Consider the following 17592-nt stretch of genomic DNA (forward strand, 5'->3'; position numbering starts at 1 on the left):
AAAGAGACACATAGAGAGAGAGAGAGAGAGAGAGAGAGAGAGAGAGAGAGAGAGAGACTTGTCATGTTTTTTGATGAATAGGATTAAGGTTCAGTAGGCAGAAGAGGCTAAAACTAGACCCAGAGCTTGTGCCAGGATTTCAGCCTTTGCAGGCTCAGTTGCTTAATGTTTCTGCCAAAAGAACTGTTGACTTTTATCAAGACATATCTAAAGAAGAGTCAATTGGTGAAGATCAGTCAGAGAGGTCACCAGGCCAAGAGGATCCCTCACCCTACAAGGGTCCCTCACCCTCTATAGTACTTGTCAAGAAAAATACAAGAAAGAGGAATATAGACTTCTCAGATGATGCAGATGTCCCAGAAAGCAGTCCCTATGCAAGTAAAGGTAAAGCCAAAGAGGATGTGCCTTCTCTGGAAGACCCAGCTGCAACTAATGAAAGGCTGTTCGATTTTGCAGCATCTTGTGGTGCTGGGGACAAATCTGATCTAGCTCGTTCTATGTTTAACCCGAAATTTGACATTGAAGACCTTTTAGCTCAGCATAGTGAATTCTTGTAGTCCTACATAGAGAAATTTGAGGTGATGGTGCAGGTAGGGAGGGTTGTTCTGCCCAGTATGAATGTTGTGCATTTAAATGACTGTGGTGGAAAGGGACAGGGAGTGAAGAAGTATAGGGAATTACCACCTGCTTTCCGTCATTCAGCCTGCCCTTTGCACCAAAAAGAGTGCAAACTTATTCAGGAATCCTTTGGCTTTATGATTTACTTGAATAGCCTGTTTGGATTCCTCATGCAGAATCCTGATGAGGTGTTAGAGGAGCATGATGCAGCACCAGATGAAGAATGCGAGGAGACAACACATATACAAGAAGTCGAGGAGGTTGAAGATACAGTCGACCTTGAGGTTGAGGCAATTGAAGTACAAAGAAGTAAGATGCTCTCTGTGAGAACCACAGAAATCAAACTACCTTTGGATGTCAGTAACTTCACTGAGAAGCATGCTCAGATGATGCTGCCTGCTGTGCTTGAATTTAGGATTGGAGATAGGACCTATATCTTTTTACATGATTTGCAAAGCATCTTTTATTTAAGGGAGGACTTCTCCCTGGGTATCATTTCCAGAGTCCAAGAGGAGAGGAGTGGATTTGTTTCAGAGGATAGTAGTGATGATGAGGCAATGGAAACATCCAGCAATCCAATGGAATGCCTCCGAAGATGCTTTGAGAAAGCTGAAAAATACAAGGAGACACTACCTGATGAAGACACCTTCCAAGAAATAAGACAAAGCCTAAGACCATCAACAAGTAACAAAGCAGTGGAGGATTGGTTTAGCCATTCAGGTCAGGGGTCAACTACATCTATAGACCTGTGGTAGGAAAACCACTTCCTGCAGGATGAGAGCTTCATGGTAACTTTGTGTGTGTGTGTGTGTGTGTGTGTGTGTGTGTGTGTGTGTGTGTGTGTGTGTGTGTGTGTGTGTGTGTGTGTCACTTACTTAGACATGATATGTGCAGTCTTGGATTGCTGACAAGGATGACTTCCTTCGACGGCGGACTCGAGAGTATCGTGGAAGGGATGCGGCCCTAGCGCAGTACCTTTCAAAGCTTTGCGAGTCGCCGATAGTAGTTTTTCACAATTCCATGTCACAAGAGGGTTCAATAGCAACTTACACATTAAAGACACTATCACGCTTCTTGGGTGGACCCGTGCTGCCCAAAAGTGCAGATAAAGTCATTCTTGTGGACAAAGTGTTTGCTAGAGATTGTTTTTGTTACTCCCCGGGCTATACAGGTGGTCGGGCAACGTATTACTACACTTACACAGCAATGGCACTAGCTCTTGGTAGACAAAACCCAGATGAACTTTTAGAGTATGGCAAACATCTCATGATTCATTACAAGGGTGATGTGCCAAAAAACAAAATTGAACCTTCAAAATCTTGATAGACTTCAAGTAGTAATTGTATAAGATCATGTATTACAGAAATTTTGTACAATGTCATCCACTCATAGTATCTTTCTCCACTTGTGGTTCACATACACCATTGTCTCTCTCCACCTTCGTTGACTTTCATGAGCACCGGAGTTGTTGTATGCCATTGATCTTTTAACTTTTTGTTGTTGTAAATGTCTGATGGCTTGTACTGTTGATGAAGAGGCCAAGACTTCTTTTGCCTGAATTCGATGAATGATTCTACGATAGAACCATTCAAATAGTTCTCTCAAACCGTTAGCCTTGATTCGAGAGCCACCATGTCGTGTGTGCCTGAAATAAGCATTTCTCGCCATGTAATGAGACTTTTCCATCCCTTGGGTATTCCATATTGCCGGGTTCCCATACTTTTGTATAAAATATGGTAAATGATTGAAAATGATGTGCTCGATACGAAAACAGATTAGTTAGAATGTTTTACACTCACATAGTTGCACATAAAAGAGAATCAAATACACCATAATACCATGTAGTGAGTAATCTGGGTGTCTGTCCATGCTGTCTTGAATGATTTTTTGAGAAGGTTGAGATTCTCCTTGAACTTGTTCATATCACCTTGTGACCAGTCATCTTTGTCGCACATCAAAAATAGGATGTCTGTTGATCGCCAAACCTTAGCCTTCGCGTTACAAGTAGTTGGTTCTTGGTCTTTGACTGCAATATGTAGCTTTTTCCAGCTCTGATACTCTACCTTGCTAACATAAGATGTGTTATATATTTTTCCATGTTTTGTTAGCTACAGATCTCATATACCTTGGGGTTTAGATAAAAACCTCCGTGCCTTCACCCCACCGATGGATGGTTTGCATGGGACATCCTTCTCAACAGTTGATCTCTTTTCATCCCGCTGGATTTTCACATTGCCACCATGAAGCCCCATATCCGACAGTACCAATTCTAAGCACTGCAGGACTACTTGTCGCTCTGCTGAGTTCTTAATTTTCCAAGCAAACCTGATATATAAGTAGACCAATTTCTCCACAATTCTACAAAGGGCATGCATTGTACAGATGTGGACATTCACAAGTGGTATTTTCAAAACCGATCGAAAAGCAGGGTCCTTAATGTGACGTGTTGGAGCTTTTCTCCACCACTTGGGTCCATGACCTTTGCAGGCTCCATGCAGAACAAACACGGCGACTTTGCCATTGCACCCATTCCACAATTATACATGCACTTTAATGTTTTGAGGTCACCTGCAAGATGCCAGTGAACTTGAAAGTCTCCCCTTCCATCTAGACGTAGTACCTCTCCCTGGTTAGTCTGTCGATCAATCACCTCCGGAATATTAGTTCGATGGAACACCCAATATGGAATCTCATGATCTTCTTTCTTTACCTGCAACAAAAACTAAATGAGACTTAACTAGATGTGAACATTTGAGCTTACCTGAGAATCTCGCTTACCTCAAACGCACCAAGCCACCATATCTTAGATTCTGATTGAACACTAAAATACAAAGGATCATCACTGGGACACTTTGAGAGGGCTCTATTCATTAAAGTAATAGTAACACGCTTTAGATTTTTCTCTTTAACAAGCTCACACTCATCCAGTTTTAACACAAAATGTAATATCCCTCGTGACTCTTCAAATGTGATGTTGTAAAACTCCACCATTCTCTTCTGTAACATCTGCGGGTCCATAAAAATATTATTGAACTCATCATATGCCATGTTTGCTCCATGGCCACTGTAGGTTGCTTTAATATGAAAGGGCTGTCCAAGATAGTCTCCCTGTGCCTCGTTAAGCTGAAGCCTCTCTTTCCAAACACTTGAGGCTGATGGTAAAAGTTTGGATTTTATACCCTTCTTAACAAAGATGGATGAGACAGATTTTTGTATAGCTGAATATCCTCTTTTGCTTACACCAAGTGAATCAAGTGTGCCTTGTATCTCTTTTGCAGGCACTGAGTTCTCTGAAATAAAGCGGTCCACTACATTTCGTTGTAGGACCTTAAACTTCTTGTCATGTACTATATCTGCAGCCTGGCTTCTACTTATAAGTGGCTTCAATCTCTTTCCTATATTGGCTTTGGGGTCAATGTTTTCCTTGTCAGGATAGATTGAATCTCTACATGAAGACAATGCATAAGTAAATAACAGAAAATTTACTTCACTGACACTATTTAGGCACATGAAAACAATGCATAACAAGAAAAAACAAAAAGATTACTTAACTAAGACAATGTAGCCAACCAAGAAGCATCACCTTAATGCTCGGATTCTTTTCTTGAGACCTCCGGATGCAACCTGCAATGTTTCAAGATTGTGCAATTTCTTCTTTCGGATACGACCACCCAAGATGGTGTCCTTCATTTGACAACTTCGTACCTTTCCTTTCAGTTCCTATACCTGTGTTTTGTGTTGCAAAATGGTAACCAGATCTGTAGAATGTAAATGTGAAAGACGAACAATCTCACATTGTTGAGCTTGGAGAATGCCCTTATAAGTTTTAGCTTCCCTTGTAAGAGATTTACAATAACCCAGAAGGCCCTTTTCTCCATCACCAGCAAAGGTCAATAAGCTTGTAGGATTGACAAACGGTGGAGACACATTAGTCATTGGATTCTTAGGGTAGAGAGAGCCTCTTGTCCAGATATCTATGTGTTTAGCTCCCTGAGCTCTGAGCGTGTCTATGGATGCGGGAGGTATATGTGTGTTTGTTTTACTACGCTTAATCAATGGTTGGTACTCATTGTCCAAATCAAAGTGAAGGTGATATTTGGTTCGTTTCTGCGTAACATTTGTGCCATTTGAGGAGTGCTGCATTAGCCAAATGTGTAGGTTTAATGGAAAGTGAATAGCAGCTACGCCTTCGTCCCTCCATGTTAGCCTCATTCCCTCCATATTGACGAGGTTCATTCAATGCAACTGAAAAGAAGATTATCCCTCAATCATTACGAACGAATGTTCAGAAGAGTAAGGAATCTACTTAAAGTATACTTTTTGAACTTTTACCATGAAAGACCCACCTCTATTATTTGCCATTTTTTCTAGAGAGAGAGTGCAAAAAAATGCATTTTTTTAGAAGGCCCTTCAAATGACCTCCGAAATTTTCTAATGTAAGTGGAGGTCTGAATATTGAAATAGTTAATAGGATTTTTTGTTATGACTTGAAAAGTGATGGTGTTCCAAGGATCCTCTATCCTCTTGAGAGAGAGAGAGAGAGAGAGAGAGAGAGAGAGAGAGAGAGAGAGAGAGAGAGGATCCTGCAAGGAAGTGTTCACCAAAACCTTTTGTAGGAACCGATGGAAAAAAGAACATTAAATATCTTAACAAAAGAATTTGGATTTTTATCGAGTTTTACACTAAAATCCTCCAAATTTAGCTAGTTTCCTTCAATGCCACCCTCAAAAGTAGCCTGAAATTTTTGATTTTGGCCCATAAAAATACACTTTATAAGGCCTGGTTTTTAAGGAAGGTTTTTCCAATGATAGTAATATTGTTTCTCATTTGAGAGAGAGAGAGAGAGAGAGAGAGAGAGAGAGAGAGAGAGAGAGAGAGAGAGAGAGATAGAGAGAGAGAGATCTAAGCATCTTCTCTCACTCAGCATTGTTCGTTTTGATGGATACCACCTTATCTCGAGCAGCCACAAGCTCAAAACAAACTGCAAACAAATTAGTATGCAAAGTGACTGCAAGGGACCTTCCCTCTTGTTGAAACCATCATTCCAGATTTAAAGAAGGCTCTAGTGTCACCTTTTAGGGTATGGCATGGATTTGATCTTCATAGATTGGGCCGAATTCGCCTCTTATAATTGGTGGCAGCATGAATATTCCACATGACCAAAGATGTGAAGCATATTCCGACGATGATGTGCCCATTGTGTGGTGGATGCTATGGCCTTCCTGACATCTACCATATTTTTTCAAACAATGATTCAAAATGGAAAGGAGAAGCATCTTCAATCTTTGTGAAAAGAGTTTTTCAATTGAAGCTTTGAAGTTGTCACATTGTATGGTAAAAAGATCCTCAATATTTTATTTGTTTCCAAATAACTTATTTCAATTATGATGATGTCTTTCTAAAAAATTTTAGGCATAGAACTCTATTAATTTTATTGTTTTTGTAAATTGATTAAAAAGGAATATATTGGTCAATTAAAGAAAAACATGATTTTATTGTAACATAAGAAGTCTTTCATAATTAATGGTGTTTGTCAAACATGTGTTGTGTAAAAAGGGTGCCCTTGTATGAAGATCACAACCTTGTAGTAGGCACGGCAAGACGACATGGAAGGGACGATTGGTGTATAAATGAACTAATGAGGTGCAATAAATTGTTATCAAATTGATGTGGCTAAGAGGAGGAAGGATGCACATGCTCTCAAGTATAAATGACAATCAAGAACCAAAGTACCAGACAAGGGAGCACTTACCTTACAAAAAGAAACATAGGATGACTTGGGCATTAAATAAAGGTCTAAAGCTCTTATTAGTATATCAATCTTACTTCATGCTTAAACATGTGAAGCCCAAGTGAGAAAAATCCAAGCCAAAGAAGAGTAGAAGCAGAGGAGATTACAGTTAGATAAATATAGATTGAGCCAGAAGATAATATTTTCAAATATTGTGCTACTTTTGTTAAAGGTAAACTTTGATCTTTTGGAATTTAGGAGGTAGTCTATCCATTGAAAACTCTTTTTGTTGTAGTGCATCAATATATAACAAACAATAAATATTTTGTTGATGATAAAATTTATTATATTGCGTACAAACACTTGCTCGGGTTTGTCTTTGCTCGGAAAAACTCACTCGGTGCATGGTAGGACTCGCCTTCCAGAGTGTTGTATGTGTGGGATGGTCTTAGCCTGACAAGCTAAAGATTTTGCTTCCATGCACCTATCTTATCATCTTTGTTCTCAATTGAAATTATGTTGATCTAGGTTGTGTTGCATGCACTTTATGGGTGTTGTGATTCGCTCCCAGAACAGCCTTCTTTCAAATTCATGCACATAAGTTTCTTCATGAGAAAAACCTTGTTTGAGACACTTTTACCATCCCATGCTTCACATAAGGCATTCCATAAATCTTTTACATTGTTCTTATCTATTATTGTGAAGTAAATGTCCAAGCGAATGGATTCACAAAGGTCCAAGCGAATGGTTTCCATAGCATGCTCATTTAAATCTTCCCACTGATCATCAGTGTATACATTCTTGTTTTTCTCAAACCCTTATTGATCAACATATCTTGCATACGCTGCTTCCAAATTGCAAAGTTTGTGCCATCAAACTTTTTGATGTAGTACTCATCCTTGTTCGAAGCAATACTAGATAGCAACCATATTTCAAGAGAATGTGACAAAAGATTTATTGAAAAAATTTTGACAGAGTATGCCCTGTAGCAGGAGCAAAATTTCAAGACAATATGCAAAAAAATAATTATGTAAACAATCAAATGTACCAAGAACGCATATGGAACACCCGTGGGAGAAATCTGGCAAAGTTTCCTTTGTTTGGGTATCAAACTTTCAACCCAAAACCAATGTAGACAAGATCAAATGCTCTCAAATCATGTATTGGCATATAATGGTGGCAAAAAGCACTGACATAGCACATGTGATTACCAACTTGGCATGAAAAGCACCTATACCCGTCTGGGTAACCCGACCCCCAGTGCTAGGCTTCAGAAAACCTCACGGAATGACCCTCACAAAAGGCTATGCAGTCTCAAAAAGGGCTCTTCTAGACCGAGTCTCAAAAAAAGACCGAGAAACTACCAAGAACAAGCCAAAAAATGGCTCCACAAAGTCATACCAAAAGACAATATTTGCAACTTAACATACATGTAGTGGAAGTCTTTGCTAGTAGCAAGATCTTCACAAAAACATGCACCAAAAGAGATGCAAGAAAATCAACTAACAACTATGCTCCCTATGGGGAGAAGACCGCTCTCCAAAAAGAGCACAACAACACCTTGTGTGCTAACAGACATAAAGCTGTAATATATCAATCTGCTAGAGAAAATGGTCCCACTAGAGCAAGAACCTATCGGATATCGCCTGCCAAGGAATTTTTACGTGGATATAGGTCAACCACAACAAATCATGCATAAAATTCACAATCCCTATCCAAACAACAAGTGCACTACCGTGTGATACAATCCCACATCAAGCCTGAGAGTTTCAATAATGGGATAATCTTGTATGCCCAAGAAAACTCGATTTGAATTCAGCATTGCAAGTTCATCCTCACCATACAACACATATGACTCCCACCTGGGGAAAATCTGTATCTCACTTGCCTATAGAACAAAACCGATTGAGTGTCAATGAGCATGCAACGTAAAAGACTCTACAGCATGATGCTAAAATTGCCCAAATGCACTCAGAATTTGCAAAAAGAATCTTCAGTAAAATCATATAACATGAAAAATCAGCCAGACCTTGGGGTATTGGAGCTATTTTAGCATGCCAAATCAGATATACAAAAACGAGTTGCAAATCCTCTCTACAATTTTCTTGTGTACACACTCTCAAGTGTGTCTATGAGCATTGTGAGTTGAAGTGAACCTCACCCAATGCTTCCGTGCTCCAACCTCTTCGAAATTTGGATGATTAGCTTGCATAGAGCTTCAATGGTGAGCTCTTGATTGACCTCCCTACTTGCCAATGTACTCTAGTCATGCTTTGATACCACTTGAAGAGTGAGAGAGTGTAGAGTGTGCGTGTGAGTGCATGTGGTGAAGGAGAACAAGGAGAGCTTTCTCTTGGTGGAGCATGCTAAGCCAAATGATGCCCATGTCCTTAAAAGAATAAAGATAGCATTATATGTTAGCCTAGTTAGTGATGGGTGACCGGTTGTGGGCGTGAATGCTAACACACACATTAAAGTGTAGCTCATCATAAGAGCTTTCATATGAGCTCGTAAACACTTAATTTGGATCAAGGATGAGTACTTAATTGCCTACTAAAATGGGAAGCTTTTGATCCTTCTCTTTGCTTGTTTATTTCTTTCTTCTAGTAACCTTGGGATTTGTGTGTGTGTGTGTGTGTGTGTGTGTGTGAGAGAGAGAGAGAGAGAGAGAGAGAGAGAGAGAGCAATAAACAATTAAAGACTACAACAATTAAGTCAATAAAGAGTATGAGAGGAAAAAGGTGATGCTTTTAATAAGAAGGCCATTTAGTAAAACAATATAAGCATGAAAAAGTAATAACCTTGGGATTTGTGTGTGTGTGTGTGTGTGTGTGTGTGTGTGTGTGTGAGAGAGAGAGAGAGAGAGAGAGAGAGAGAGAGAGAGAGAGAGAGAGAGAGAGAGCAATAAACAATTAAAGACTACAACAATTAAGTCAATAAAGAGTATGAGAGGAAAAAGGTGATGCTTTTAATAAGAAGGCCATTTAGTAAAACAATATAAGCATGAAAAAGTAAGGGTTTGCCCTTGTGATTGATCCAAAAACATCCTACTATGCAAGCTTTAATCCTAATATCTGTATTGCTAACTAAGTCGACGTCAACTAACAAGAGCTGATAAAGTCCCAAGCCTTACAAATGCATATCAAGGCTGAATACAAAGAAGTAGTGAAGATTGGAGTTACACATTTTTTATATTTTCCAAAATGGCCATGTATTGTAAATTCTCGATTTATTTCAAGCCATTGTAATATTTTTACTGTGTTATGGGGTCAGTGAGAGTTATAGGCTGTAAAGAGTAGGTCAGCTAGTGTGTCTAGGTTGAAAAATTTAGTAAGTTGTGGAGCCCTAAAGGCCTTGGGCGCTCGGACATTGCATATTTTTACCCTATGTATATAAGGCAGTGTGTAAATGGAATTAGGGTTCTCAGCCTCATTTGCTGAGACCACTCTTTAGTGAGAGCTCATGAGGTGTGTGGCTATGAAGTCCTTGAGCTACTCCTTGATCATGTGACTTGATCAACACTACTCAATGCTTAATTCTCTTTCACTATGCCTCTCTCATACTATCTAAGATTGCCTATGATGCTTTGATCAGGTAGATCTTAACTAATTAATAGTTAATCCCTCTAATCTTGTGTGATTGCCCTCTTTTGCTTGTGTGTGCATGTAGGTTTGATTGGAGTGTGGTATTCAATAGATCTATATGTGTGTGATTGTGATTAGTGTGTTGCATGATGGGATTACTGATGTGTGTCTATGCAATTGATAGTGTGTGTGATTGGGTTGATTTGAGGTGAAGAGAAGTGGATGTGGAGATTGCCAATCATTGTGGCTTAGCTCCTCCATAATCCGAGAATCTCACCACATAGAGTCACCATTTGTGCTGCCATGATTAGCTCACTAGTTGTGTGAGTGTTTCCATGCCCTAGTTGGGTAGCTCATCTCTCCGGATTGATAATTTTGTTGGTCATTGGAGCTATGCTATGATGGTATCCCCAACATTTGGTGCCATTTTTGTGGATCGATGGCCTATGCTAGTTTAATTATGGCATAATCGAATGTGTTTCCTTACTAATTTCACTTGTATGTTTATTGTTTTGTGGATTTTGGATGTTTGTGCATGAAGTAATGTGCTCAATTTCTCATAATTTGATACCATATCTTGCTAATTGTGTATCTATACACTCTAATTTCATGCCAAACCTTTGCTAATTTTACTAATTTTGGCTAATTTACACACTAATTTTCTACTAATTGGACTAACATTTTGTGCCTATGCTTTGATATTTTTCTAATTAAAGGCTTGGATTGCATTCTTACATTGCCGGTTTGTGATAATCTATTACCAATTTCTTGATTTTGGAGTGCAAGCTTAAGGATTGGAGCTTCCAACCGTTTAACCGATCTTCATTGGAAAGGTAAACAAGGTGGTATTCTCAACCTCCTTAGATTCTAAACATGTGTAGAGATGAGTTGAGATACCATGATGATGATACAACACCATGTCGATGCTATGTTATGCTTTGAAAAATCTTGATATGTTGATTTTAATGCCATCCTAATGCCAAAATTTTTCAGATTTGGAGGCGTATGGAATTGACAAGTTCAATTGCTAATTGGTGAGTTTACATTGCTAATCGTGTGCCTAATAGATCTAATTGCAAGCTTGTGCATTCTAATTAAGTGTGTATGCACTCTTTTGAGTGTATGTATTCTTAATTAAGAGAGTGTGTGTGCACTAAAATCAAGTGTGTGTGCATTCTAATTGAGTGTGTGTATGCCTAATTTTAGGTGTGTATGCATTATTTTGTCCTTATTTGTGCACCAAAAAATCAATGTGTGCTTAATGATTTTTCAATTGTGATGATTAATTTATGTTGTGTTCATGCCCAACTAGAGATTTGTGAATTCAAATTGCAATTTTGACAAGATTAACCCTTGTGTGTGCGCACCTAAAAATTGGTAAAAAATGTCAACTGTGTGTGTGTGTGTGTGTGTGTGTGTGCGTGCACGCGCGCGCTTAAAAAGTGCTTAATGTGCATGATTAATTCTATGTTTGATTGCATATTTGATGTGTATAATGGTTAATTGCTGTCTTTTTTAGCTCAAAACAATGGTTTACACACTCCAAATGCGTCAATTTTTACCAAATTTTATCGATTTTAATTTCCTAGTTTTGGATTTTATTGATAAAATTATTTGGCAATTGAGTCGATGTGATTATTGTGATTTGATTTGCATGCACTAATCCCCTATGTGGGGAGCATCGTTTTTTAAAAAATCAAAAATTTTAAGCAATTTTTCACTAATTTTTGCATTAATTTCCGCTTAATTCCGTAAAAATTTGATATCTTGCGATCTTGACGAGCTGTTTTGTATGTGTATTTATGGCATCATTGTGAGCATATTTGTGCCCTCCTTGGTTGAGTTTTGAGCGTTCCGTTATTTTCGAGGATAGGGTTGTTGATTTTGTCGTAAATCATATTTTTGATACAAACTGTAATTTTTGGTGTGCTTATGCGTGTCAAAAGTGTGAAATTGTGATTGCCAATGATTTTTTGAGATTTCTAAAAAATTTTAGGATTTTTTTGGTTAATTTTTGGATTTTCGAGTGATTTTAACGTTTTGGGACTAATTTTGGCATTTTCGAGCATTTGAAAAGTAAAAAATGAAAAATTTGCTTCAACGTGAGTGCCAACGATTGCCACGAGATTGGGCATATGCTTCGGCAAATTTCAACGGTCGTGCAGACTCAATGGTCAAAATTCGGGCTTCGACGCGAAGATTCGACTTTTAATTTACCCTCTCTTGCCTTGATTAAGGGTTAGAAAAACAAATTTATTATATATAAAAATCCCCTCCCCCTCCATCTTCAGCGCGCTCATTATACTCTCTCTCTTCTTCACTCTTTCTCTTCCCTATTCTCTCTTTGCATACCCTTGGTCAAACACGGAAGATACTCTCCCTCTGCCTTTTTAGCTGCATAATAAAACCTCTCTCTTTCGTTAGGCCCAAACACCACACACACACGCCATCATTTCTTTTGTGAGCGCGCCATCCTTGGCAGGCCCCACCCACACACTTACCAAGGCGGCAACGGCTCTGTTTTTCTCGCTTTTCTCTCCCTCTGTCATCTATAAGCGCCGACAACGGCCCTGTTTTTCTCTTGTATACACCTTGAGCTGTGGACTCTCTCTCTCCTCTCTGTTGACAACATTCTCTCTCTCTGTCTCATTTCTTGAGCGGCATACGTGGCAGCAGCCTCTGTGTGTGTGTGTGTGTGTGTGCGTGCTGCGCGCCAGCGTGCAGACCCCTCTCTCTCTTTTCTGCACTGGCTTCCCCATTATCAGCTTCCCCTCTGCCCCGTTGTCAGAGACGACAACCCACCACATCAGTCACTCCATCGACTCTCTCTCTCTCTTTCTCACTGGCTAGAACATGCAAGGCTACCACATCACCAACACCCACTTCTCTCCCTCTGTGTGCCAGAGCGCCACCCTACTACACTCCCATAATCAGTGATGCGCTTCGCCGTTGTCAGCAAAAAGTCACCGCAGGTAAGCAGGTAAGTTTATTTTTATATATTTTAATGATTAGTATAGTTTAGTTAGTTAGATTTTAATTTCTTAAATTTTATTTAAATAGTAATTCTCTTTAAAAATTTAAAAAAACACACACACCAAAAAATTAGAAAAATTCACAAAAAAATAAGAAGAAATGTTTTTAAAATCACAAAAAAAACTCAATCAAAATTCATAAAAAATCAAAAATTAATTTGATAAATAACAAAAATATTGTAAAATTCAAAGACACTCAAAAAATAAAAAACGAAAGAATTCACCAAAAATTTCCTAAAATTTAAAAAAATCCAAAAAATTATAAATATTGATAAAAATACCAAAAATTAGAAAATTCAAAATTTCACAAAAAATAATAAACATAAGGGAAAAGGAGTCAAAAAAGAAAAAAAAGGAGAAAAAAACCCGAGCCGAGCAAATAGAAAAGCCAGAAGAGGTGGAAAAAGCGAAAGAAAACAAGACGAAGCAAACTATGAGCCGCTGGAACTTTAGAAATTGGTTGAAACAAGAGCAAAAGAGTCAAAGATTAGCCAAAAAATCAAGAAGTGCAAAAATTGTCAAATTAAGCCGTGGACGGGGGACCAATTCAAAAATTCATTAAAAAACGAGCGGAAAATGAACCGAGTGAAAAAATAAAATAAAAATCAAAGTTGCATTGAGAGCCAATTGGCTAGGGTATGTTCACAGGAAACTCAATTCAAAATTGAATTTATGAGTAAAATTTGGCGGGTTAGGGCATTATTCATGCATCAAAATTGCGAATCGGGGTTGAGATTAGCACATTTTGGTTTAAAAACTGGCAAAATTCAAGTTGTAAGTCTCACCAAACCCTAAAATTTGACCTAGAAACAAGGAAAATTTTGGGAAACTAAGATTGAATTGTTTTGGCCAAGAATATCATTGTTCTAGCCGATTGTGGATAGTGTGGCCACAATTCAATTGATTAACTAAAGGTGAATGTGCCGACCAAAAACGGGCAAGCGCAAGTAATTACATTGCAAATTGAGCCAAAAATTGGACAAACAGGAGCACAAATCACATTGGATTGCAAATTAGGCCATTCAGAGCACATATTTTTATCATTTCAAAGACTACAGTCAAGTCTGAAGCATTCGATTTAGAGTTAATCAACTCTTGTGAGTCTAAGAGCAATCAACTGCCAAAAGTACTTTGGCAAAAGCAGACTTGTCAAACTCGAGCAGGAGAAATTTTTCTAATCAACACCAAGGTCTGCCAGGAGACAGTTTTTATAGATTGAGCCAACATGGACTCAAGTCGATCCGAGAGTTCAAGTGCACGAGAACCAAAGCTAACCATCAGTAGCAGTAGCAACACATGCACAAGTGCAACATAACAAATTCTACAGCTATATGGCTACAATGGAGATAAGGTTTTGTATACAAATTTGGAAGGCCATAGGTATCTTATGAGTAGCAAATGCAACATAGGAGCCAAGATCCTATTGATCAGAGTAAAGACAGATTCAGAGAACTCCCAGATGTTCATAGACTTCAATGGAGCTAGGTATTGCAAGCTTAAAGATGAAGTGCAGATACAGGTTCAGCACATTGACCCAAGTGGTTATCTAGACATCTGCACAAGTCAACAAACCATCCAACTGGTGCATATGCAATCAGTGTCATTGTACATGGATTATTATGGTCAAATCTATAGTCGAGAGCCAAAAATGAAAGATCCAATAGATCAACCAAAGGAAGCCAGTCTAATCAAAGAACCAAGTCAAATGTAGTACAAAGGTCAAGACAGAGCAATCTACAACTTGATGCTCGATGTTTAAAAAGAAGATGCCGGCAGCTTGGCGAGTACAAAAGCTAAAACTTCTCAGCTAGAGCTTGACATGATAGAACCAAATGAAATACCACCAGTCATGGCATATTGCTTAAATTGCGAAAGAAAAAGTGGAAATTTTCATGAAGATTGTCCAAGAAATCCAGCCATCAGGGACACATCAACCGCCAAGCAAAGCATGGAGCAAACTGGAAACGTGAATCCCGATGAAGTGCATTTAACTCATCATTTTTAATGCAATCAGATGATTTTGCATTACCATTAGATGCACCAGTAAAAGCACTGCAAGTTCAAAATCAGCATAAAGATGCACAGGCACCTGAAAAGCTTAAAATTGATTCTTTGAACAACAAATCCTACTTAAATTTGGTCAAAGTGTCCAAATATCATTGAATGTTGAAAAGATTGTTAGGTTTGCAAATGATTCCACATCCATTGCCACAAGTGTGAAATCATTCACGAGTCTAAGGCACACATCAAAGCAAATGATGTTAGCTTTGTATGGCACACATAATTCATATGCACACCATGTAGACCAAAAAGGGAAATTGTACAAAAAGGATCAACCAGTGTTTGAACGGCCCACATCCCACCTCATAGAAGTGCGTCCAGTGATAAATAAAAAAGGATGGTTCATTTCAAAGGATAGAATCTATTAAAACCTGTCCTCTCTGGAGCTAAAGGATATTACCCAAGTGAATCCAGAAATCTGTTCAGAGCCAAACTCTCCTCCATCAAAAGTCAAGCTTCGACGTTGTGACCAAACGAGCACCAAAACAAACGTAGATATAGATGAGAGTCTAAAATCTATGATGTCTTGGGTCCTGAAACCACAGAAGCTCAAATCATAGGAGACCCATGGGATAGACAATATCAGGTCAAAGATAATGCTATCTATAGCTTGACTTGGGGAATAATTTGTCATGTTTCTCGGAGATACATAGGAAACTATGCAGAAGGTTTTATATATTCCAAACATCAACAGTGCTACCCAAAGTGTACCTTCACAATCCCAAAAGGTGAGACTAAACTAGAGCCAAGTAGTTTTGAACTCTCAGAATGAAGCAAGCTATAGTGATCACCCTAGGAAGGGGGGAGCTAGAACCGCAATATCAGTTAGAAGCCCTAGAACTTCTAGCCAATAGCCTCTTCAAAGCAGAAACCATTGAAAGATCATATGGTTGTCGGAAGTTTCAAGTTAACCCATACTCCCTCAGAATCTATAGACAAATGCTTCTATGAAAATCATCAGGGACAAAAGTTTCAGCTGATCTCCACAAGTCAAAGTCAAAAGCCCACAAATCCAATAGTGTTCAAGCAATTGCATGTGACCAAGCTCACATATGCATATCTACTTTGTGTTAGTGGCTCACACAAGTGTATAGTTGTACACTTAGGGTTAGTAGCAGTTAGTGATGGGCGGTCGGCCACATGGCCATTAAACCTAACATTCTCCCACTTGATGGACAATCTGGGAGACCATAAGAATGTAAGAGAACCACGCTTCACCCAATGCCCATCAACTCACAATAGTGCTATAACTTATGACTGGAGAGACTTTTAGTGAGTGCATCCTCTTTGTTCGTTGATGTAGAAATCTTCACTAAATCAAGGCTCTTGTTTTCCAGGCGTTCACGACTAAAGTGATAACGCACATCAATGTGTTTTTTTTTGGAATGAAACACTGGATTGTTAGCCAAGGCAATAGCAATCTAACTGTCACAATGAAGAACTGGTGTACATTTCTCCAATCTAAGATCTTTCACTAGGTGAGCAAGCCAAATAGCTTCTTTGCATGCCTCACTCAATGCAACATACTCTACCTCTGTGGTAGAAATGGATGTACAATCTTGAAGAACAGATCTCCAAGAAATAGTAGAACTAGAAAATGTGTAAATCCAACCTGTTGTTGATTTATGACTATCAGCACAGCCTGCATAATTGTTGTTTACAAATCCCTGAATGGATGACTCTCCATGACCATAGCATAATTGTTTATCTGCAGTGCCACTTAAGTATCTGAGAATCAACTTGATAGCATCCCAATGCTTTTTACCAGGGTTAGACATAAATCTGCTGACAACTCCCACTACATGTGCAATGTCAGGTCTTGTAGCCACCATGGCATACATGAGACTACCACAAGCTGAAGCATAAGGAACCTTAGCCATTGCAGCTTTTTTCTCAGCAGATTTGTGACAGTCGTTCTTGCTAAGTTTCAAATATGCAGGCAATGGAGTACTCAAAGCCTTCCCTTTCTGCATGTTGAAACAATCAAGAACCTTGTGCACATACTCTTTTTGAGAAAGGTACAACAACCTCTTCTTACGGTCACGAGTAATGCGCATACCCAAAATGTGATTGGCTTCACCCAAATCTTTCATGGAAAATTGACTTTTCAGCTTGGTTTTCAAGTCCACAATGTCCTTCTTGGAATCAACAATAAGCATGTCATCTACATAAAGGATAAACATAATAAGTTGTCCATTGCGTTGTCTTTTCACGTAAAGACATGGATACTCATTACTACACTTATAGCTTAGGGAACGCATAAATGCATCAAACTTTTGATACCATTGTCTGGATGATTGCTTCAAGCCATAGAGACTTTTCAGAAAGCTCATACCAAATTTTTCTTTCCCTTTAGCACAAACCCTTCAGGTTGCTGCATATAAATCTCTTCCTCGAAATCACTATGTAAGAGAGCTATAATGACATCCATTTTATCAAGCTCCATACCTTCAGTGGAAACCAAAGCAACCAACATTCTCAGTGTGGTCATCTTGACCACTGAAGAAAATATTTCCTGGAAATCGACACCATATTCTTGCTTGAAACCTTTGGCCACTAAACGAGC

Source organism: Adiantum capillus-veneris, chromosome 19 (assembly GCF_014529385.1).
Source record: "Adiantum capillus-veneris isolate H3 chromosome 19, ASM1452938v2, whole genome shotgun sequence".
NCBI classification, from domain to species: domain Eukaryota; kingdom Viridiplantae; phylum Streptophyta; class Polypodiopsida; order Polypodiales; family Pteridaceae; genus Adiantum; species Adiantum capillus-veneris.